The sequence below is a fragment of the Pteropus alecto genome, unplaced genomic scaffold (genome assembly GCF_000325575.1).
Source record: "Pteropus alecto unplaced genomic scaffold, ASM32557v1 scaffold11, whole genome shotgun sequence".
Classification (NCBI taxonomy): domain Eukaryota; kingdom Metazoa; phylum Chordata; class Mammalia; order Chiroptera; family Pteropodidae; genus Pteropus; species Pteropus alecto.
This window is the reverse complement of record NW_006431956.1, coordinates 11,155,727-11,179,254: the sequence shown is the minus strand read 5'-3', so window position 1 is coordinate 11,179,254 and position 23,528 is coordinate 11,155,727. Positions and strand designations below refer to the sequence as shown.

The following is a 23,528-nucleotide window of genomic DNA, read 5'->3' as shown; positions in this document are numbered from 1 at the left end:
ACTCATACAGAGTTTCCAGAGAGAAAACTTTGAAAAAAACAAGTAGGAACCAAAGTGAGGGCATTTTGAAGGTCAGGATAAGCAATTTGGATTTTATCTGATGGTTTCTTCACATCATACTCCTTTGGAATAATTTTATTTTTGTATTGGTACTGAAGTGTTCTGAGATGAAAATCAAATAATGTCGAACTTTTAAAATGTTTTTAAAACCTTATTAATGAGTAGTGATTTTCCCTGCATTTCTAAAAATTTTTTGTAACTTTTTTACCTAAGATATTTTCTTTAAATGTTTGGCACCCACTATTGGTGCTCATCTGCTAGCGAAAGTTTGTCAATGTCATCAGATGAAAGATAGCAAAGAACTATTTACTCCAAAATGTAGAATTAGCTCATTTGGTTTAGTATAACAGCTTTTTCTTTCTTAACAACTTGTTTTTATAGTTTATATTTCGTATTCCATCTTCACATAGTGTGCTATAATTATTAATCTAGCTGAATAATTAATATTTTATAGTTTTCTGTAAAAAGCACAGTATTTCACTAAAGGAGAGGAAGAGAGTTAAGGTTTTTGAGGCCCTACTAAGTGCCAGGGGCTGTGCTAAATACTTTACCTGTAATAGCTCAATGTATCTTCTCAATAAATATTGCAGATTAGGGGACAAAGGCTCAGGGAGGGCATGTCTCCGGCCTAAGAATGCAGAGCTATTAAGTGGACCATCAGAATTTAACCCCAGGCCTATCTGGGGCCAAAGTCCCTCCGGTTTCATTTATTACGTTCCTGAAAAAAACTTGAGTCCCAGTTACTCTTCAATTTGAAGAAATTTGGGACTCACGACTGTAGGCAATCAGAAGCCATTGACTTTCTTGCTCTTTACTATTATTATTTTTTAAAATATATAGTTTAGTGTCCTGTAATTTAAAAGGGCAGGATTGGCATCGCAGTGTGGGGTTGATAATAGAGGGGCACAAATGGAACAAGTATATTGACACCATCAGGGTAAGCGGTACCCAAAGTCATGTAGGATAGATTTGAGCCCTCTCTTCCTGTCTGGTGTTGATATTTGCCTAGAAATGAATAAATACATAAGCAAAACTTGAGAACACTTTCACACATCTCATGCACAACAAATGTAAAGTTAGTAACTCGGTACAAAATCGGAAGACAAACATTCTCTGGCAGCTTTTGTCACCTCCACAAATTGAGTCCTATGGGAGATGCATACCTTTGAATACCACCTTTGCCTCACCTCTGAGCAGCAGGCCAATTAGGAGGTCATGCTGATGTATTGGAAGTATAAGATAATGATCTGGCTTAGGACTCTAGCAGTAATCTAAAAAAATAAATAAAAGAATAGGCATGTGGTAAGCAGAATAATGGCTCCCAAAAATGTCCATATTCTAATCCCTGGACCCTTCTATGGCAAAGGGGACTTTATAGATGCGATTAAGTTAAATAAATGAAGGAGAGTGTCCTGTATTATCCAAGTGGGCTTGATGTAATCACAATGTTTCTTATAAGAGGGTGATATGAAATGAAGATGACGTGATGATGAAAGCAGAGATTGGAGTGATCTGCTTTGAAAATGAAGGAAGGGGCCACAAACAGAGGACGATGGGTGGCCACAAGCTGGGAAAAAAAAAATCATAGAAATGGATTCTCCCTCAAAGTCCGAAGCCGGAGCCAGCCCTGCCGACACCTTAACTTGGCCCCCATGGAAACTGATTTCAGATTTCTGAACTGTCAGACTTGTCAGAGAAAAAATTTGTGTCATTTCAGGTCACTAAGTTACTGGTGATTTGTTACAGTGGCCACAGGAAACTAATACAGGAAATGAGATTTTTCAGTAAAGAAAAATGCGATTTGGGAATGATGGTCTTTGAGTGGAGGGTGTCAATACATTAGCTTTGAGGAACATGTCACATAACTCAGCAATTGTACCCCTGGGTAGGGGTGTAATCAGAGAGGGATTGTATGTGCAAAATTTTTTCAGTCTTAATAACTTTCTAATAATTAAGACTGATATTAGAGATTTAGTTAATTTGTGTAGATTTTAAATTTTGAATCGCTATGTTTGAGTAATCAGATATGTTTGAATAAAACGAGTTTTTCTATTTGACAAAAAGCATGACTAGAGTTCCAACTTACAGAGCTCATTATTATTAGCTACTTTTCAGTTTGTGAATTGTTTTCGCTTTTTTGAAGCTGATACATATTGAAAGAATCCAGATACCGTTTAAAACTCATTGCAAACAGCACAAATTAAATTACTTTTTTCTTCAACGGATCAAAATTTCCTCCTTACCCTCCCAACAAACACACAAATATGCATTTCAAATCAAATGGTTAACTAGCTGTCGGCTGTTGGCAGAGACTTGAAAAATAACACAAAGCCTGTAGATGGAAATGAAAAATCACAGCTCTAAGGGTGCTTATTCCAACTGTGTCTTCCATCAACTATAATTCCACCTCTTTCTTGTTATTTTTTGAAGCAACATAGTGTCCATTTCCTTTCATTCTCCAAAGCTCTCCAGATGATTCTTACCAAGTTTAGTTCATGATTGGCAGCCTTAAGAACACTCAAGGACTTACCACTTGAATCTGTCAAGCCCTCACCTTCTTGTCTCTGGGACCATAATACGAAATTGATTCGATAGCCTCTGCTCATATCCTTGTCCACCTAACCACCATGTCTGTGTTACAACCTCAGAAACCAGCTGCCCCGAAGAAGGAGAAAGCGAAAAAGAATAACTCTTGATCTGCAACTTGGAGGATTTTTAGATCCTTTTATATATGAGAAACATTTAGAGAAGTCTCATAGTATTAAGAAGAGCATCATCATACATCACTGAGAACTAAAGTAATCCATCCAGAGGGCGAAGGGCAGAGGGAGGGCAGATGTGCTTGTACTTGTCTGTTTCATTTTGCTGCCAGTTTTGGGGACTAACTGAGGATGTATGTCTTCTCTTCCTGCTCACCCTGTGATCTCTCATGGGGGAGGGTATTGTGTGTTCTCATTAAGAGAAGCTACAGTGAAGAGGTTTTTATTGCTAAAGGAATGCTTCTTAAATGATGAGCACTGAATTTTCAGCTGCTGATTAGTGAGAGCAATGATAAGCTAAAGACTTTAATGTTTTTATTTACTGCTGTAGTAATGGAACCAGCACTGTGGAAATCCCTCCTATAACCTCCCTCTTTTCCTTGAAACCTCCTTGAATAAAAAGCTTCCAAGAACTTTGCTAACAAGTATAATACACACTAATATTTCAGATTAAAGGGAAACACATTCCTAAGATGGTTGACCATGAGCTAAGAAGATAGTTGCTAATAAAGTCAGTGATATGAGAATTGAAAGAGATGTCCTATATGAAATCTTGTTTCCATTTCTTTTCCCTAATCCATCTGTCTCTTGCTTTCACTTTTTTATATCTACCTGTGTAGGGGACAATGCTCCATAGCATTTACATATCGGTGACAGTGTTTCTTCTGGACTATCTTGTCAAGGATGTTTGTTTAGCAAACAGCCTCGGATACTAGAACTAGCTCTCTCCCCTCTGGAGTGAAGGTTGGGTGGGTTTGTTTGTAAATCCCTTTGCAAAATTAGGGGTTCCCTAATCTTGGGGATCCTCAGCTGTGATACAGACCCACTGCATGCACAGCATATAGCTGAGCCCGTCTCATTGCCCCTGCAAAACTTGGGAGACAAGGGGAACCAATGTGAATGTGAGGCTCAGGCTGACTCTATGCTGTGAATGATAACGACCTTTATCTCTGACCTAGGAGTCTCGTGTCTTCTGCTAGCATCTATGAAACTGTGGAAGCCCAACCTGTTAGCTTGAAAACAGGATAAAATTTCAGATCCTTTTCTATTTTATTCTCTTTGTTCTCGTTGTATGTTATCCCCCCACCCCTGGTTTTAAAACAGAGGTATCTATACTTTTCTCAGAACCTCTCTGACCCAAGGTGTGTCGACAACCCGTCATTGGTGTTAATTACCTCCTTTCACAATGTATACATATTATCAAATCATCACGTTTACACTTTAAATATTTTACTATTTTATTTGTCAATTATACTTCAGTAAAGCTGAAAAAAAAAGGACCCTACATTTGTAGGTCACTTAGAATGAAGAGTGACACCTAGAGGAGAGTGGTGGCCTCAGTGGAAAGCCTCAAACCCTACAAGACTGAATGGGTGCAGCTGGCAGCATCCCACCCTTCCTGTCACAAAATACACGGCCATTATGCCTTAAACACAGACTATTCAAATGCTGTAGTACATTAAAGAGAATTAAGATTACATAAAAAAAATAATATCTTGTCATAGGAACAAAAATACAATAATATTTGTTTCTCACTTAGGTTGTGGGTTGGGGGTGGGGAAGGAGCTGTCATTTTTGAACTACGCTATGCCCCTTATTCCTTTACCACGGCCATCACCTAGAAGCTTGTCAGACATGCAGAATCTCAACCACAACCTAGAGTTACTGAGTCCCAATCTGCATTCGAACCAGATTCCCAGGCGATTCTCAGGAAAGTTAAAGTTTGGGAGACTCTAGAAGCAATGGTCCGGCTACAGCTTGGCTATTCCGATGCTCATTCCCAATCCTCTTTTGTCTTGCCCCTCGTGACATCCAAGCTTAGTAAAGGAGGGTTTACTTCAGCCTGAGACATTACAAAATGACAAGTAATCAGAGCCCCAGACCAAAGAAAGAGAACACATGCTTCCCAGAAAACGATCAGAAGCTACAGAAAAACTGTTGGTACTCTTTTGACCCTGTGTAGTCTGTGACTCCGCTGTACCTTCTAGATGCAACGATTCTGGATGCTCAACTGAAGATTCGAGCCCAGGTTGGACTCTGAGGCAATTTTTGGTGTCGGTTTTAAAATCTTATACCAGCTCCTTTTTCCAAAACCCCATTCTGCAGGGTTTAATGCCTCTCTGTTAGATCATGTTTTTCCTGTCTTGTGTGCAAGGAAACTCTACTTAACCCTCCATATGTCTTGAAGTCTTAATTGTTTATCACCTACTTGTGCTCTGAAGACTGGACTAGTTAAAAGACCCATTTTTCTAGCTTCTTTTGAATCTTTGGGATGGTAACTTTACACGGTTCTGACCAGTGAGATGAAAGAACCGTCTGCTAATGCTGCCCTCTTTGTTAGAATGCAAACTAGAATGCAAAGTCTACGTCTGGAGCTTGGGCAACCATCTTGTGACCATGAAGTGATCCTCGTGAAATAAATGTGAAGAGATCTGAAGAAACGTCTCAAAAAAATAACCTACCTCTGACCTTTTTGTTATGAGGAAAAGCAAATCTTATCTGTTTAACCAAGTCAGCTAAATGAAATCTATGAATTGTGGCTAAATACGATTTTAACTGATAGAGCCTGCAGAACAAGTGGCTGGGAGCACAGGTGCTGGAATAAAAAAAAAAAAATTGTATTTTAACTCCTAATTTCAGCACTTATCAGCTATATGATTCAGCTTCAAATTCCTCACCTATAAAATTGAATAGTAACATTTGTCTCATAGGGTTGCTGTGAGTTTAAATAAAATAAGATATGTAAACCTCTTACTATTATGATTGGCATAGAGAAAATACCCCCACACACATATTATCAGTATTATAATTATTACACTTGCTGATAATAACACTTATGTGCCACTGTTTCCTAGGTGCCATTAGAAGCATCGAAGAACACTAATCTAAGTCACATGGGGCATGTGTTTATCCACTTTAAATGAATAAATTAGGACCTTTCCATTCTGGATGTGCTAGGCTAGATGTGAATAGGCTAGTTTTCCACCACAGGATTTTATATAACCAGGGCCTCGAACTTTACAGCTTGCCCGTCTTCAAATATTGTCAATCCAACCTGTACTCCCAGAAATTTGGTCTACGAGGGTTCCCATTTAGTGAAACGCAACTTCTTCAGAAGTGTAGAGCGGATGTATGGGACCATACTGAACTCCACAGGATCGGGTTGGCTTAACAGAGGTGCCCACAGGTGGCTTGTCTTCAGAGAGAAAAAGAAAGTCCTAAATTAGTTCTGAAACTGGACAGAGAAGTTATTCTGGAAGAAATCTTTTATTTTCTAGTTTCCTCTTTTTCTGTAAAGGAGATGAAGGCTAGCCAGTCACTATCCTTTGTGACTCATACTTATGAGTCTTCGGTTATCTCTGTGATTTTTCCCTGGGGTGATGCTAAATTCTCCTCTTCCTTTTGCAACTGGGAGTTCATAATTGGGCATTTCCCCAAGCCTGGAATTCTTTTCCCTAAGCTCTTCCCATGCTTCACTCACTCTCATCCTTCAGGGGTCAGCTTAAACCACGCTCCTCAGAAAAGCCTTCTCTGCTCTCTCTCTAACAGACCCCCATTCACTGGGGACCTGGCAGCTCTACCACCACAGCTGTTAAGAGTAGGCGCCATGCTCACCTAATTGCTCACACCATGTCCTTCACAATCTAAGACTTGAGTGGCAGAGCCTAAGTCCCATGTCTGCACCCTGCCAGCGAGGGAATCTGGAAGAATCCATTCATTTCTACTTTAGGGAGCAGAATTCATAATGCGAGCCACTCTTCAGTCAGAGAAAGGGTGTCCAAAAATGTTAAGGAATGGTGCATATGATAATTGTCCTTTCTAGGTGGGTATGAGCTCTATAAGAAAAGAAGGAGGAAGACCAGGTGCTGTAGGCATAAAAAAAATAAAATAAAAAATAAGGGATTGTAAGCTGACAAGCTCCTTGCAATCTGTGGGGTCAACCAAGGGTTGCCTCGCCTAAAAAAAAAAAGAAGAAAAGAAAACAAACAAACAAAAAAGAAGTAAAGAAAAGAAAAAAAAGAAAAGAAGGAGGGTGGTAATTACCAACAGAGCAACTAGCATGAATACAGGTTCAATGACCTACTACCCACAATGGAGAGAACTCACTGAGTCCATGTAGATGAAGAGAAGTCATAATGGCCAGATGACATAAAGTCTTGAATGATGGTACTAAGAGAATGCTTGACTTCAAACTTCATTTTTGTGATTTTTAGAGACCTTGCTGATAGAAGCTGGAAAAGCAGTCATGAAAAACCTGCAAGAAATTTTCTTCATGCCGAAAGGCTGAGACTTCAATCCACCTGTGGGGCAGACAGACACTTCCTTCAGACTGGAGAGACAAATCGGCCACACCAGGATGATGAGTTTGAATTTAATGCTGTAGGTAATGGTGAATCTTTGAAAGCCTTTGAACAGAAAAATGGCATTATTCACAACATGTGCATTAAGATTAAACAAGGGAGATGAAAGACAAATATGAGTAAGAAATAGAATCAAGGAGTGAGATAGCATGATACTTGAGATGTATGATTTCCTCTGAAATACCTGTGTTTAGGAGAAAAATATGAAAATCAAAATTCAGATGATTATATCCAGGTTATTCCATTGGCCGGCAATGTGAATACTAATGGGATAATTTCATTTATGTAAAAAATAAAAGTCGCATGATTAATTTAGTGTAAGGAGCCCTCATCATGCTAGGAATCAAATATGGAGTCTGACCCACGTAAGCAGTAGGTCCAGTATTTCAGGAAGTTCAGCACACAGGACAACAGCTAGGGAAAGCAAGGAGTCGGTTCGTTCTGGTCGAAACGCTCCCTCCTTAGCGCTTCAGTCATGTTCTGTGAGGATTGATGGTGTTTTCTCCAGACTTTGTCAACATGTCAGACAGCTCCTCGCGTTCGTCTTGGCTCTCTCCCCGCCTCTGCCCTCTCCACGGAGAAATGTAAAAGACAGTGAAGGGATCCACAGAACAGAGTGGTCAGATACCCGGATCTGGTCTCCACTCCTGGCTCCACCTTTGACAATTTATTTTATCCCTCTGGGCCTCATTTTCCTCAGCATCATCATCAATAAAATAAGAACAGAAGCATCCTCATGAGCCTGTGCCTGTGTCAGGCCCTGTTTTAAGCCCATGGAAACCACGAAGCTCAGGACCAAACACACAGAGGCATTCAGTACTGTTACCCTTATTTCGCAGTGGGGCGAAGAGCAGAAGGAAAGCTCCGCCCGATTTCCTCTTTCTGTTTTCCCAACTCAGTGTTTGTCCTTGAAAATATTATGTCATATGATGGCTGTCAAGGGATATATATCGACTGCCAGGAAGGGCAAGAAATTTATTATGTCTATTTTTATTTGTATTTCCTCTTTCGAAACTGTTTTATAAACGACATCTTGTACATTTCCTCAAAGGTCACTCCAAAGGAGGTGTGAGTCTAATAAGAAAGGGGAGTGCATCGGCTATTACCCACTCTTGTAAGACTCTCTCAAATCATAGTGTCTCTCTGAGCCTCAAAGGCAAGGTTTCTGGAGAAAACTGTGTTCTCTCCTTCATTCCATTTTAGATTTACGTAGGAAGAGCACAGGCGCTCCAGCCACAAAACATACTCCTGTGTGTTTACCCTACTCAACTGGGCTTCAAATGATATTACAGTAAAATTCTAGGCTCCCACCCATGGAGAGGATGCTCAAATGCACGGGGAATCTGCTCAAAATGGGATATTCTCAGCGAATTCTAGAGAAGCTTGAGGATTTATAGAGTCAGAGATGAATAATTCTCAATAGTTAGTGTAACAGGAGATGCGTTCCCAAAGATGCATATGCAACTGTAGCTCATAATTTACTCCGTTAAGTGCTGTAAAGGATGTTGAGTGTCACTGCCTTCAAAGTGAAGCATGAGGAACAACAAAAAGCTCATGGAGGTGCAGATGCTGAGCAGTTGGCTTAGCTCTATATGGGCCAAGTGAGTGTCTTCTTCAAATTTGTGCCTGAGAAATGTTACAGTTTTATATATGGATTGACCTTTTGAGATCATGTATAAATGGTCTGTACTGCCAATGCCAATGAGATAATATAATGACGATCTTTACGTATGAAGAGGCAACGAGCGAAATATAAGAGGAGAGAAGTAGCCAAACAAACTTGGACAAACAAACAAACAAAAAAAGATATGGAAATAATAAATTTCATCAATCACATCCAGCTAAAAATTTCCTTCAATTTAGTAGTGAAAAGAAATTAAATTAAATTGACAAAATCTCTGTCTCTTTCTAAATACACTTGTTGTTTTTTTACACATACACACACATACATACTATATATGGGGAAGTGTGTTTATATATGCATATGTATAAATATATAAATATATACACACATATCCTTGCTTAAATTGACTGCTAATTAAAAGATATGTTGCTCTCATTTCACAGAATATACTTAAGCGATCTCAGTTTATTTTCTCTACAAAGACTAAATTAAAGGGACTCCATTAGGTCTTATTAGTATTATTCAAATCCAGTCCCTAGTTGATAATTAGAGCAAAAATTCTGGTTACCAGAGGCACTTAGGAGATAAATGACTCCTCTTCATTAGCCTTATTCTGTTTGAAATTCTTGAAGTCTGTTCCCTATGAGCACATGCTGTCTGTGTATAACCACGTTTATCCATATTGGACAGGAGCCATGGGATTACGAGGTACGTTATATCAAATTTGTGTTTCTCTATTACCACACTTTCATGGAAATGTGTTGGTTATAATTCATGAGTTGAGCAGTGATCGCTAATGTTTAGCGAAGAAGTTTCAATTTGAAATGACAAGAGGGAGCAGTTCTCTTACATTAGACACCAAAAGTTTTAAGCGGTAACAGTTTTGTCATTGCCAACATTATCAGATTCACGATAGTAACCAAATCGTGATTGCTTTTAGTCTCCAACAAAAATGAGAAAAGACCGCCATGTTGAATTTCGGTCTGGGAGACCTTAGAGAGAAAGGGATATCTATTCATGGAAAATCATGAGGTGAGTAGAGCGGAGATCTTTTCACATATTTTCAGAGTGCATGACCTGTGAAGAATAGGACCTCAGTAGAAGCTTTCATTTGCTGATAAATTAAACATTTGACATTAAAACCTTTGGGGGAGTCTCCTGGGTACTAGGGATTCTCCATTTTCACCCAAATTCAACTGGCAATTTGAGTTTCTGACCAGGTAGGTGGTTGTGAAGTATCTGGTGGAACCCTTATGTATCAGGAGATCAGGAAACTGGGCTTAAAACAAACAAACAAACAAACAAACAAACAAATACACCTTTGAGATGGTAACTTTTGTTTAATTAGAACTGGAAAAAAGATAACCAATCCTTATAACAGAAATTAATATATAGAAAATGGCAGTTTTTAGTCATTGCCAAGACAATCAAATTAATACCGGTGGTCATGTAAAAGTGAATCTTCATCCTCTAGGCCAATATATCACAAACTGTGTTTTGTGAGACACCAGTCTAGAAAAATAGTCTATGAAAGTAAATGTAAGAATTCTATACACTAGCCAACATCTTCTCCAACCCCAGTCTTATAAGACCTACATTAGCAGACTAAGAATCTGAGATGTCCCCTGGTAAAGAAAACTGTTTAACTTTGTTTAGATAAGCATTTCCCACAATTATTTGACCACAGAACCCTTTTGTATGTATGTAATGCCTAATCAACTTTCAGTGCTAGTGTTCTAGGGACTATATTTTAGGAAAGATCATTCTAGTCAAAAACAACTAATAGTGTCTACGGCCATGCCAACCTGAACGTGCCTGATTCTGTCTGATCTTGGAAGCTAAGCAGGGTCAGGCCTGGTTAGTACTTGGATGGGAGACCACCTAGAAATACCAGATGCTGTAGGTGTTAAAAACAACAACAACTAAGAGCAACAGATTAGAAAAAAACAAAACTCTGCAAACCAAAAGCTGAACTATATTTCTCTCAGTTTCTCATATGTCGTATACTTTATGAAGCTGCATATTCTGGGTTCTTTTAGCTTTGCTGTAATAACGGTTTTTCAGATTGAGGTTCCAAAAAAGTGAAATGTGTTCAATTTGAAAGCCTGCTGTTTTTTTATTTTTATTTTTATTTTGGCACATTTAAGTTTTAAATGAATTGAGAAGTAGGGTTAGAGGAAGATATTTAAAAGTCGTATTTACTCAACTTTCAAATCAGTTGTTGAACCAGGTGGCCATTTATGTGGCTTTCTTGTGAAGGCCTAGAACATGTTTCCATCTGGTACATTCTGGTTCTCTCTTTTTGTAAAAAAAAAAAAAAAAAAAGTCTTTACTAAATGTTGAATACATAAAAATACATATTTCTAAAATATGTGAAGTGTCTAAAGATTAAGAATAAAACACATAGCCGGTATATCCCTTATCCAGTTTAAAAGAGAGAATAGGAATCATCTGGAACATCTCCTCGGTTCCATGTTATCCCAAGTATTGCAAAGGTAACACCATCCTTAAATTTGAGCTATCATTTTTTTCTTTTCTTTATAAGTTTCTAATATAGCCATCAACCCATGGACATTTTGAATTCCTCCCCCACCCCAAAAGAGAAACATCTGTTGTAAATTAACCACTATTTTTTAATATCACTATCAAAAGGCAAAGTTGACAGATTTTTTAAGTATCTTATGGAAGCCTCATGAAAAATTTATTATTAATCTGCATCTAAAATGAAACCTGATTAAAGAAGCTAACATGAAACTAATGAGAATTAAAACTAAAAGAATATTATAATTAAAAGAGACAAGTTAAAGAAATTTCAAGGGGAAAAAATAAATAGACACACACATATATATTTGCCAAATGTAGAATTTATAATGAGAATGTGACAGCTTAATATATTTTTAATTCTGACACAGTACTGGACCCATGTGGAAACTTTTGAAAATAGAAGAGCCCAACGATGGAGCCCAACGAAGATATTCCATAAGTGTTCTCACGTTATTAAGACAGCCAAATGAGGAACAAATAATGAAATAAAAATTGGCAATTATTCGTGGCAAATGAGCAAGAAACATTAAAATTTTTTCTAATAAGAAAGAATGCTTCTTAGAAATAAGATTTTCAAATCAGTTCTTGAAAATAATTTAAAGCACCTTAGCTCTGGTCTCCACAAATCTCCAAGTGAACAGATTTACTCTTCTTAACTTGGAATTTGATTCTCAACAAGAGAGCTTGTGATTATTATGGAGATGAAATGCTGTATGTTTTTCTAAAAGTGAATATATATTGATATCACATTCATTTCCCTTTTATAACGTTGCTGTTTTTTGACAACGTGAAATTGTAAGCATTCGAATGTAACGATCAGAATGCAAATGGAAATTTTGTCATTTATCTGGCAAATGCTGGGCATTTACGCTGGTTATAAGGGATGGAGCAACGCAATTGTCGAATGAGGCTCTTGTTCATCACGTGTTCGCATAAGCTGCTGATCAGGAGACGTACACCTGTATTTGGAGTAGTTCACGCAAAGTAGTGACTCAGAAGTCATCAACTCATCCCATAGTTTACATCAATGGATATTAATAGTTTAGCTTATTTGACATTAATACCTTTATTCAACATGTGAGCTATCAGAGTAAAGTAGATATAATTTTAATCACTGGTTAAGCATTTGCCCATTAATTTAGAGGCAAAATAGGCTTATTTTCTAGATTTAGTTAGAATAGGTTGATGAGTCTGGGGAAAATAGATTGAGAGTTATAAGCAGATACAGGAGTAAATTCTCAGCTCAAAGGATAACCTGCCCACAGGGTTTGCCTACTTCTCTCCAGCAGAACTACCCGCAAGCCAGCAGCCCTCGTTCAAGACGCTGCCAGTAACCACTGCCACTCCTGCCATCAGATTCCCTTCACTCTAGTCCACCTTCCTTTTTATTTCTAGACTCACAACCCCCCAGTGGAGTCAGATCACGTCACTTCTTTACCGAAATTTCTTCTCTGATGCCCTGTTGCCTACAGGACATGGCAAGATTCTTCTTAATCTAGAACCAACACCTCCCCATCCTCATCTCTACCTGACCACAGGACCCCTGAACCTCCCAGAGGGGTAGGGGGTATGTCTCACCTCCCCCAACTGTCATGCATTTTATGGCCACATGCCATATGCCCTTTATGGCATTAGCCTCTGAATTGTGACCATAGAAGATATTTCCACCCAGAACCTCAGAATACCATTTTCTTTAGAATGAGGATTGTTGGAGATGTAATTAAGATAAGGATCTTGGGATCTTCCTGGATTAGGGTGGGCCCTCAATCCATTGGTGGGTGTCCTACAAGAGACAGAAAATGCAAACAGAAGGAGAAATTCACTCCAGGGTGGAGGATTAAAGATGTGGGTGGAATAATGCATCTACAAGCCAAGGAGCGCCAAGGATTGCCAGTAGCCAACAAAAGTCAGGAGAGAGACAATGAATAGTAGTCTTCCTCAGAGCCTCAGGAAGGAACCAACCCTATCAAAACCTCGAGTTTAGACTTCTAGCCTCTAGAACTGTGAAAGAATAAATTTCTCTTCTTTAAGCCACTGAGTTAGTGGTAATGTGATATGTATGGTAGCCCAGAAAACTAGTACACCCTCCTCCCACTTGGGACACCTGCTCTTTTTTCCATGAGGCAAATGCTTTCCTCAAGATCCAGCTCAAATGTCTTCATTCATAGCAGAGGAGTAAGAGGTAGAGGTTAAAATCCTTGACAATCTGAACTCAAATCCTACCTCTGCCACTTAATGTAAAAAACCTTCGGCTAAGTTATTTGACCTCTCTGGGCCTCAGCTTTCTGTGTATAAAAATGGGGGTAATAATAGCATTTTTAGTAAATATTCTGGAATATATAAAGCTCTTGGAATCATCCTTAGCATATAAAAAAACACTCAAAAGATGTCAACTATTATTTCTATATGTGAATATCTTTAGTTTCTTCAGAAAAATATTTGTCCCCTACTCTTTAATGGGAATAATGATATAACACATGAAACTTAATAAATGAGCTAGTGCACATGAAGGTCTTAGCGGAAGGTCCGATACGTGGGGAACAGGCAGTCAACATTCACTGCTGTGATTATGTGCAACCTTCTCTGAACTCTTCCCCACTCTGGACTCGCTGTAACTGGCCTGTGTATCTGTCCCCACTGGAATGAGAGCTCTGTGCCCATAGAATCTAGCACAGAGCATGCAGCTTAGTAGGCAGGCAATTGATGTTGAGTTGATGAATGCATGAATGAACATGCACATGAGGAAGCTGGTTTGCTTTTTTACAGCAGGTTGAATATACTTCTACTAACACTAAATCCATTTATTTTGTTGTGCAATGAGTTGATTACTTGACTGTCTCAAGCACAATCTGGTAAGCTCCTGAAGGATGAAGCATCATGCTTTGCGTGTAGCACATCCTCCGTGAGCGCTCCTTGCTGTGCTAGTGGATGTCCGTGATCGGCAAAAATTTGCTTGGTGCTGGCCATTTCTCACACTTGAATTGATTCCCTCTCCCACATCTTTGATTCTTCCCACAGTGACGGCTCAGGGATGCCTAGTTGCATACAGAGGTTTAGAGTTTAATTGGCAATTTATGGTTCTGCATCAGGTGAATAAATGCTATGAGAGGGTTGGTGTTTCTTCAATAAAAGCAGTTGTTCTGTCTGTTTCTGCCCAAATGCCACTATGGGAATAGCATTACCCAGCCTCCTGCGAAGTCCCATCTCGTGCTGGGGGAATAGAGTTTACTAGAGGCCGGAGTGGGCTTCCTGTCCCTACTTCGTCCAAAGCACCAGGTCTGTGTTGGAGAAGATTCGGAGGAAAAAACTCAGATCCTGAATGTTCAGGAAACTATGGGGAGTCCCAAAGGCTGGAACATTTTTTACAGGGATGGAAGAATGTGGTGGGCCTAGCATGTAGAGGCCTTTACGGAGGTTTCAAGTGAGGAGGTGTTGAATATTCCATATAAACTGCCTAGCTTAGTTAAGTGTTCTAGTAAAATACTTACCCATTTTAGTTTTAAAAATGATGCAGAGATCCTTGCAGTGCTGGGCTATAAAATATAACAGTTAGCAAATACTCCTTACAAATAAATTTTAAAAACACATATAAAAATTCAGTAAAATTTCATAAAATTTCAGAATTCTTTCATCTCTTGGGGACTAAGAGAAAAATTGTAAGAAGGTCCGCATTGAAAAAAAAAAACTAACATATGATCAATAAGTATTTGTATTGTATTCAAACATTAATAATAATAACTGGTTATTGCAAATAATTGAATAACACAACAGTTCAAATATTCTTTATTCCAGGCAGCTTGACTAAGAAGTATATTTATTAGCTCCCTAAACATTATATTTTGGGCTTTCAAGATAATAAACTTGTCTATGAATCTTTTTCTTCGGGACTCTGTTAAGAGAGTCCTATAACTTCAACTCAAACTGTAAATATTCATTTTAGAGTTTTCATAGTAACCACTGTCTTTCCTGTGAGTCCAGTCTCACAAAATAATTTCTCCAAGATGGGTTTAAAATAAGGAAATGCAGTAGCAAGTGCACTAACAACAAAAGACTCATATAAAGAGTGGAAAGAAAGATCGTGCTGGTGGTTTAAAAATAAACCCCAAAAGATTAAATTCAGGATTTAATTATAAGTTCTGAAGCCCAGGAACTGCACATCACAAAAGCTGATCGGAAGTAGCTTTCTTAGAAGCACTAACATATGCACAATAAATTTAAGTGGGGATGATGAAGACAGGTGCTTTGCTCTAAATAAATAAAGACGATGACACATGAATGAAAACGTTCCAACAAATGCATTCTCTTAAAATTATTTCATTAGCCAACAAACGCGATTTCATCAGATAGCAAGCATGATATATTTGTCATTAAATGTTTGTCATAAATATTGCAATTTGACAATGCTTACTCCACAAAACTCGAGTAAAATGTTAAAGTCCTTGAATTCAATTAGCGATAATCCCAACAGATAACTCGTGTTCACTAAGTTGATCTAATGCCAAGCATCTTTTCTCAGATATGCTCTTCTACCAATTTCCTAGTTGGAGTTCAGCATTTATTTCTTTTATAATAAGTGCAGTTTCTTTAAGGAATCTTCATTTTTCTTCATTCTCCCCAACTCTTCTCAACCATGTCCAGTCTGTCGATGAGCTCATTCAGGCATTCCTCATTTCTGCCACAGCGTTTTTGATTTCTGGCATTTCCTCTCTATTCTTTCTTAGCATTTTCATCTCTCTGCTTACATTATTCATATGTTCTTGCACGTTGTCCACTTTTTCCATTCGAATATCTCAGTTGTTTCAAATTCCTGGCCTGATAGTCGCAATATCTCTGCCACGTCTGAGTTTTGGTTCTGATTCTTTCTCTCTCTTCACACTGTGTTTTTTCTTTCAGTACACCTTGCAGTTTTGTTGTTGTTGTTGTTGTTGACGGCAGCTGGACATTTTGTGCTGGACAAAAAGATCTGAGGTCAACAGGTCTTTAGTGTGAAGTTTTATGTTTATCTGGTTAGGAGTTAGGCTCTGTTTACTGTCTGCTAAAGCTGTAGGTGTCCTAAGCTAAAATTTCTCCTAACATCCTTGTTTTTGTCTCCTGTTGTCTTTGGGTTTCCCTAGAGACTTCTTCTTAAATAAAGACTGAGCCATGGAGTTCTTTCTATTGTTTTCTGCCTGGTACTGATGCCAGTGGCAGTTTCTGCTCTTGGCTTTCTGCTTTATTAAGTTGTGATTCTCTGTATTTGTTTGTCTCTCTAATCTTGGGAGTGGTGGTTTGTCCTGTGACTTCGATTCTCTGATGGATAGAAGTAGAGTTGTTGATTTTTAGTTTACCCTTTTTCTTGTGAGGACAGGATAAGCTCCTTCCATGATGGACTGGAAATTAGAAATCTAGAAAGACTTCTTTTCAATTGGTAAGAGTCTGGGGAAAAAAATGGAAAAGATTACTTTTCAATAAATTTCTACACTGTGAGCTCAGCATTATCATTAGCTCATCTGTCTGGGGCAGTCTTAAATCTTAGATCCTGAGGGATGAAATCTTGACAAACCTTAAAATGGAAAGAGACCTCAAGTGTCTTATGAATCAATCTGCTTCCATCTATTTTTTTTTTTTTTTTAAATATGAACATGTCAGAACCCAGGATGATATGATTTTCTGAATTTCTTCTGTGCCGGAGTAACATCGGTTATGCATGCTTACCCCTGGGGAGTTGGAGATTATGCCTTGCAGAATAAATGTTCTCTTCCAATAGATTTATCCTATAATGTTGAGATGAAAATGACTATTTACTATTTACCAGCTGAATTTGTGCCTGGCATGCTTTATGGAAAATATGTCATTTACTCTACATAATTCACCTTAGAAGGTGAGTGTTGTCACTCTTTGTTTAGAGATGAGAGAAGTGAGGGTCAGAGAGCTGAACTGGCTCCCTCGTGGTCCCATCGCTAGTCAGCAACTAAGCCAGGATTCGAACTCACTAGGCTATAATTCTCCCTCCAGGAGTAAGCATTTGAAGGGCAGAATGTTTTCAACATTTACCCATCAATTCTCTGTTCATTCAACAAGTGCTCATTAGTCATCCATACAGGCCAACCTCTACTCTAGACACTGGAAATCTTTGTCTCATGGGACTCACATTCTAGGAAAGGCGGACAGATATTAAAACCACTTGTTGACATTTATATATTAATAGATAATATTACTATGGAGAAAGAAAATGCGGATTTAAACATGGGTTCCTGAAAAGGTGACATTTGAATGAAGAGTGAGGGAAGTAAGGAGTGATTCCTGAATCTGGCTAAGGGATGAGCATTAGGAAGAGGACAGACAAGGGCAAAGACCCATGGAGGGAGCTCATCGGAGGGTTTGAGCATGAGCCAGGAGACCACAGGCCTTGTGTGGTTGGATCTCTGGAACGGTAAGGCATCTTGCCTTGTGGTCTTTGTGGATTTTAATATGGGATTCACATAGAGAATTAGGACTAGTAGATGAGACAGTTCTTGCTCTTACAGAGGTAAGCCTCTGCAGAAAGGTGCTGGAGCTTTCAATGAACAGGTTTTAAAAGCACGGAGATTCCTCAGTTTTCCCATTCCAGTGTCCGAAGTGGGAAAATAGACAAGAAGATAGGATGTGGTGGTGTGGATGGAGGTGGAGCATAATGGCATAGTAGGAAGATCGCTAGGATAAGAGTCACTATACCTGAGTTCTACCCCTGGCTTGGGGTTCAGTTACTAATTGGTCATATGGCGACTCATGTCTTAGTCACGGTTACTTTATCTGTGAAATAGCCTTTTGGATTTTTTTTTTTTTTCCTCAGCAACTATCATGCTTCCTTTTCTCCCTACTGCATCCTCTTTCCCATCCTCCTTATATCGGCTCCACAGTAATAGCGTCATAGCTCAAATTTATGGCGTAGTTATTATGCCTCAAGTACCACTCTAAGAGCAACGTTCATATTAAATCAATGCTCAGGTACACAGTAGGAGGTATGTACTGTTATAATCGTCTGTACTTTACAGATGAGGAAACAGCCACCTGAAGATTGTAGATTTACCCATCCAGGTGTTAAGAGGGAGCAGGGTTCAGGGGATGAGGGCGTGTGGATTCTGTGCACTGGACTTCCTGGTCCTGGGTGGGAATCTGTTCCTGCGGGCCCCTCCCACAGCTTCCCTGCTCTGGATCGAAAGCAGCTCTCTGATAGAAATATTATGTAAGCCACACATATAATCTTAAATTTTCTAGTAGCTACATAAAAAAAAAAATTACAGGTGAAATTAATTTTATTAATATATTTAACATAATATATCCAAGATGTTATCATCATTAAGCCAGACTAGCCACATTTCAAGTGCTCAGTGGCCATGAGTAGCTGGTGGCTACCATATTAAACAGCACAAGTCTAAAGAATGTGCAGCTCAATTATCAAATTATCATCATCCTTGGGATAGTTTATCAATAGCAGTTTCAACTTGGAAAAATACACTTTGCTGTCCATTAAAAAAATAAAGAGTGTATAACACATGGGACAAGCAAGTGTATCAGCAACAAAAGGCCATGGTTTATGTTTTTTGTATGTTTATGTTTGTTTACATAGTAACAAAAGCTAAGGCACACAAAGAATTTAGTACATGCTAGGCAATGTGCTAAGTGCTTTATTTGTCTTAACTCATGAAGAAAACTCATGACAATCCCGTGATCAAGGTACTGTATTGATGACAAGTAAACTGAAGAATTGAGGAGTTATATAAATTGTCCATGAACACGTGGCCAGGGACTCAAACATAGTAACTCAAATGCAGACAGTCTGGCTACAGTGCCTATGTTTCAACCACTTGGCTGTTCTCCCTATGTAATAATAATTGGAGTTCAAGTTTTTAACTGTGTCCATTTTAAGTTGCCAGCAGACTGAATGCACAACTTGCTGGAGTGAAGAAGGATAAATTCATTTTCACTTGAAGTTGAAATTGCTGACTGTGTTTCTATCTGGATTTATTTTAATCTTCCATTGATCCATGGATTTAAATCTGGGGATAGAATTTTGGATCAGCAGGGCACAGTGACGAATGCCAGAGTAAGGACTGACATATATTTCAGCCACACCAATAAGAAGCCAAAATGCCCTTTGGGGGTAATTAGTGCCCTCACCTCTTTGTGTGTTCTCTGTAAGTCTGCTCAGACTACTTCCAGGAGATAATTAGGGGCTGCTGAAAGCAGCATTAACTCTGCCAGGCCACAGGGGTATTGTAAATGACTGCTTCTCAGACAGACTCATCAGCTTCAGCAGCTTCTAACACCTCAAGTCTAATCCCCAGAAGGGTTGAACATTGGATTATTACATTCTCTTTGGAGGTTTTGAATCTCTTTTTACAGAGACCGATGACATTTCTATATCTTAAAGGCAGCTTTGGAGGCATAAAGAATTAATGCCACACATTTGGAAAAGCGTGATCGAAAGATGAGGACATAGTTTAAGGCCTGGGAAAGAGCATTCATCGAGAATTTTTTGATTCATGACTATTTGTATTAATTGTACAGCCAACTTTACTCTCTATCTTTTTTAAAACAAATTGTCAAATACTCCTTGTTGGGGCTGGAATATAGCAGTTGTTTATAAAACCCTATTAAGTGCCACACATTTTTCATGTGTTATTTCCAATCCTACGATAACTATGGTATAATAATTGTGGTAAGTAACACATAGTGAAGGCTAAGAATGTACCAGGTATGATTCTGCGAGATATATATATATATACCCATTGGCTTCTCCAACAACCTGTGAAGTAGGTACTGTCATGATTCTCTTCCTATAGGTTGGGCAAAGTCAAGGACAGAGAGATGTGAGTGGTGTCCCAAGGTCACGTGGTTGGGAAGTTGTCAGTCACACTTTAAAGGCAGGCGTCTGCTCCAGGATTCATACTCTTAATCACCACCTTATATGGCTTTGATCTGAATCGTAATGATAACTATTTCTACATTTTAGATCCAAACATTGAGGCTCAAAGTGATGAGGTAATTTGCCCCAGGTCATCTTGCCAGCAAGTTCTGACAGGGGAGTTTGAAGCAACTTCTGTCTCACTCCCAGGCCCATATACTTTCCGCTGAGCTCCAAGTGAAGACACTGTCTCTCTTATTAGGAGAAGAGCTTGGAAGTCACGATCCCAGCCATATTTGGCTGTGAGAACTTTCTTTTTTCCATTTAAGAAAAATAGGTATTGCTCATAAGTGGTACTATTGAAAATGGTGACTTCCAGTTTGTCGTGTTTCTCCTACTTGTTGGATGAGTGGGGGCAAAAACCCCGATGTGAAGAAAAATTTTCTACTTAATGCGGTTGTTGCACTGCGCCTAAATCGTGGAATAGCTCATGAGAAAATAAATGTTCTGCTTCATCACGGCCTTTCATGATTTTCAACTTAATTAGCAACGTGATCACATGACAAAAGTTCCATGCCTTTCGAAATTTGTGTTAGACAAAAGCACTTCTCAAACGAGGCCGATTTTAGACATATGGATACAAACAATACTGTAAAATAACAGAATAAAAACATTTCTGGTGGCCAGAATATTTCTAAAGTTCTATTTCCCAGGACGATATTTTAGAAATTTGTTTAAATCACTTGTACTGTGCTGAAAACAGAACAAAATAAAAACTGTCAGTTTAATGTCTCCTAAGGAATTTCTGGACTACACTGACCTAATACCAACAACAGTATTCTTTTTCTATTACTAAGACTACCTTGATTTTGAGAAATAAAAAATATACAGAAGCTGAAAGAGTAATTAATGAATGCTCACATAACCATTTCCCAGAATGACAAATATTAACATTTCATTTATATTTAAAGAACTTTTTAAATTGTTTTTACTACGCCAGATAAGCTCGAACTTCCATTTGTCCCCCATGCCCAGATCCACTTCCTGCTTATCTCTAGGGACAATGCCACACAATATGGGAAAATCACATCGAAAGTATATATCAACTTATACAGCTATTGCATTTTTATTTGAAATTCACATAAATGGTTTTGTACTTTACATATCATTCTTCACCATTTTTTCACTTACATGGTTTTCGAGATCTATCCATATCAAAGCATAAAAATCAAGCTCATTCTGTTTAATGCCCTTACAGGGATCCATCGTATCAATTCCTCTTATAAATGGTTACTGAATTTGTTTCTAATAATTGATTATCGAATTTGTTTCTAGTAGTCACTAATAAAGTGACTATGCATATCTTTGCAAGTATCTGTTTTCATTTGCTAAGGCTACCAGAACAAAATATAGTAACTAAATGGCTTAATAATAGGAATTTATTTTCTCACCGTTCTAGAGGCTGGAAGTTCAAGATCAAAGTGTTGGCAGTTTGGTTTCTTCTAAAGTCTTTCTCCTTGGCTTTCAGATGGCTGCCTTCTCTCTTTGTTCTCATGTGGACTTTTCTCTGTGCACATGTGTGGGGAGCCGCGGGTCTTCGGGCCGCGGAGGCTTGGTTGCAGGACTGGGTGTTTTGCCTGCCTCCGACATTGCAGAGCCCTACTTCCCTTAACTTTCATCACTTCCTCCCCCTAAGCACACACCCCTTAGGCTGTCAATAACCCTCACCCCATCCCCTTAGACCCAATGGGCGTGTGGCACCGCCTACTCGGACCAGCCAAGAGCCAATGCGCTTGTCTTCCGCCAGCTAGCCCCGCCTCCCTTTGTTAGCCCTGTATAAATATCCCCGCTGAAAAATAAAGTTTGAGGCTTGATCAGAATACTGTCTTGCCTCCGTCTCTTTGTGTCTCCTGTCTCGCCTTCATCCTCCATAGGTTCCTCCTCATCCCGCGTTGTTTTGTCCCGCTGGCCGGGACACACATGCATCCCTGGTGTCTCTTCTTTTTCTTATAAGAACACCAGTCATATTGGATCAGGGTCTACCCATCTGACATTATTTAACCTTAATTATCTCTTTAAAAACCTAATCTCTAAATACATCGTGAGGTGTACTGAGGTGGGACTTCAACATATGGGTTTTGGGAGGGACACAATTCAGTAGCAATCATGATACTATTGGATGCAGCCTAGACTAGGGGTTCAGAATAAGGGTGCTGGAGTCAGCCTCCCTGGGTTAGATCCCGACCCACCATATGTGAGCCACGTGACTTTAGCAAGCTACTCAGCCTTGCAGCAACTCATCTGTGATGAAACCCATCAGTCTTTTGGGTTGTCGTGTCTGTTAAAAGAGCTACAGGTGAAGCTCCGCAACTTTGCCCTACTCAACATTAGCTCCTGTTAGGGCTACTTGTAGATATTATGAAGAATTTATTTAGAAATATACCTTGTCATACAATTTCCAAGGCACATTTTCAATTTTTCTAGTTACTGCCAAATTACTCTCCATGGTGCATACAACAATGACTAGCCAACTGCAAGAGTTCCTTTTTCCTCATTTCCTGGCTAAGAATTGATTTTTCCACACTTGGACTTTTCTATCCATCTTATCATTGTCATTGTTGAGTAGGTTCTTTGATAGACATCTGTTTCAGGTGGTCTATGGACCATAAATTTACAGGTGGTTCTGTTGACTTCTCACAGCCACTGCTTTAGTCTAGTTCAAAGCAAAAAAATACACAGGAAAAACAAACACTCTCCTTCATGAGAGTTGGGCGAAAGCAGGAAGTCGGTCATGTGACTGTGATTATTTGTCTTTGACTTCCGGTTCTCTTTCTGTGCTTTTAGAGATTTTTACTTCTACTTCAGGAAGTCGAGAGTGTCTTTCAACTGGACACTGCAAAGTTTAAGAAAGTGAAGTACTTTTTCACCAGTGCTGATTTTCCTTTGGCCAAAGCATTAGCTCTCAAATTTCATTTTGCCGGAGTCAATTCTACAGTTTGTTAGTAACACTGATTCTTGGATTTCACAGTCACAAGTTCTTAATTGACCCTAGTGTGAGGACAAGAGTCTGGATTTGTAACAAGCACCTCCTGTGATCCATTTCAAGTAATTGTTGCCTATAATTTGAGGAACACAGCTTTAAAAATAATACATTCTCTTGATATTTTCCTAAGTACTGTGGTATTTACCGTATCTTAACCTAAATAAACAGCCACTCTGCAAACAAACATTGCCATGGGCTTTGGCGATATGTCTTCCTGAGCCTTATGTTACCTCTGTTTGACGTGAAAGCTGTCGAGTTGGGAATTTCTAGG

At 38.9% G+C, this 23,528-nt stretch overlaps 1 long non-coding RNA gene and 1 pseudogene across 1 annotated transcript; one reads left to right on the top strand and one right to left on the bottom strand.

Moving 5' to 3' along the window:
- Positions 1-10,591: 10,591 nt before the first annotated feature.
- Positions 10,592-10,710, top strand: LOC112475700 (annotated as a pseudogene).
- Positions 10,711-15,646: 4,936 nt separating this feature from the next.
- LOC112475640 lies at positions 15,647-21,877 on the bottom strand. The gene is made up of 2 exons (XR_003044817.1): positions 21,666-21,877; positions 15,647-16,763 (listed from the first exon to the last, which is right to left on the bottom strand). It is a non-coding gene; the product is annotated as an uncharacterized LOC112475640 (long non-coding RNA).
- Positions 21,878-23,528: the final 1,651 nt, after the last annotated feature.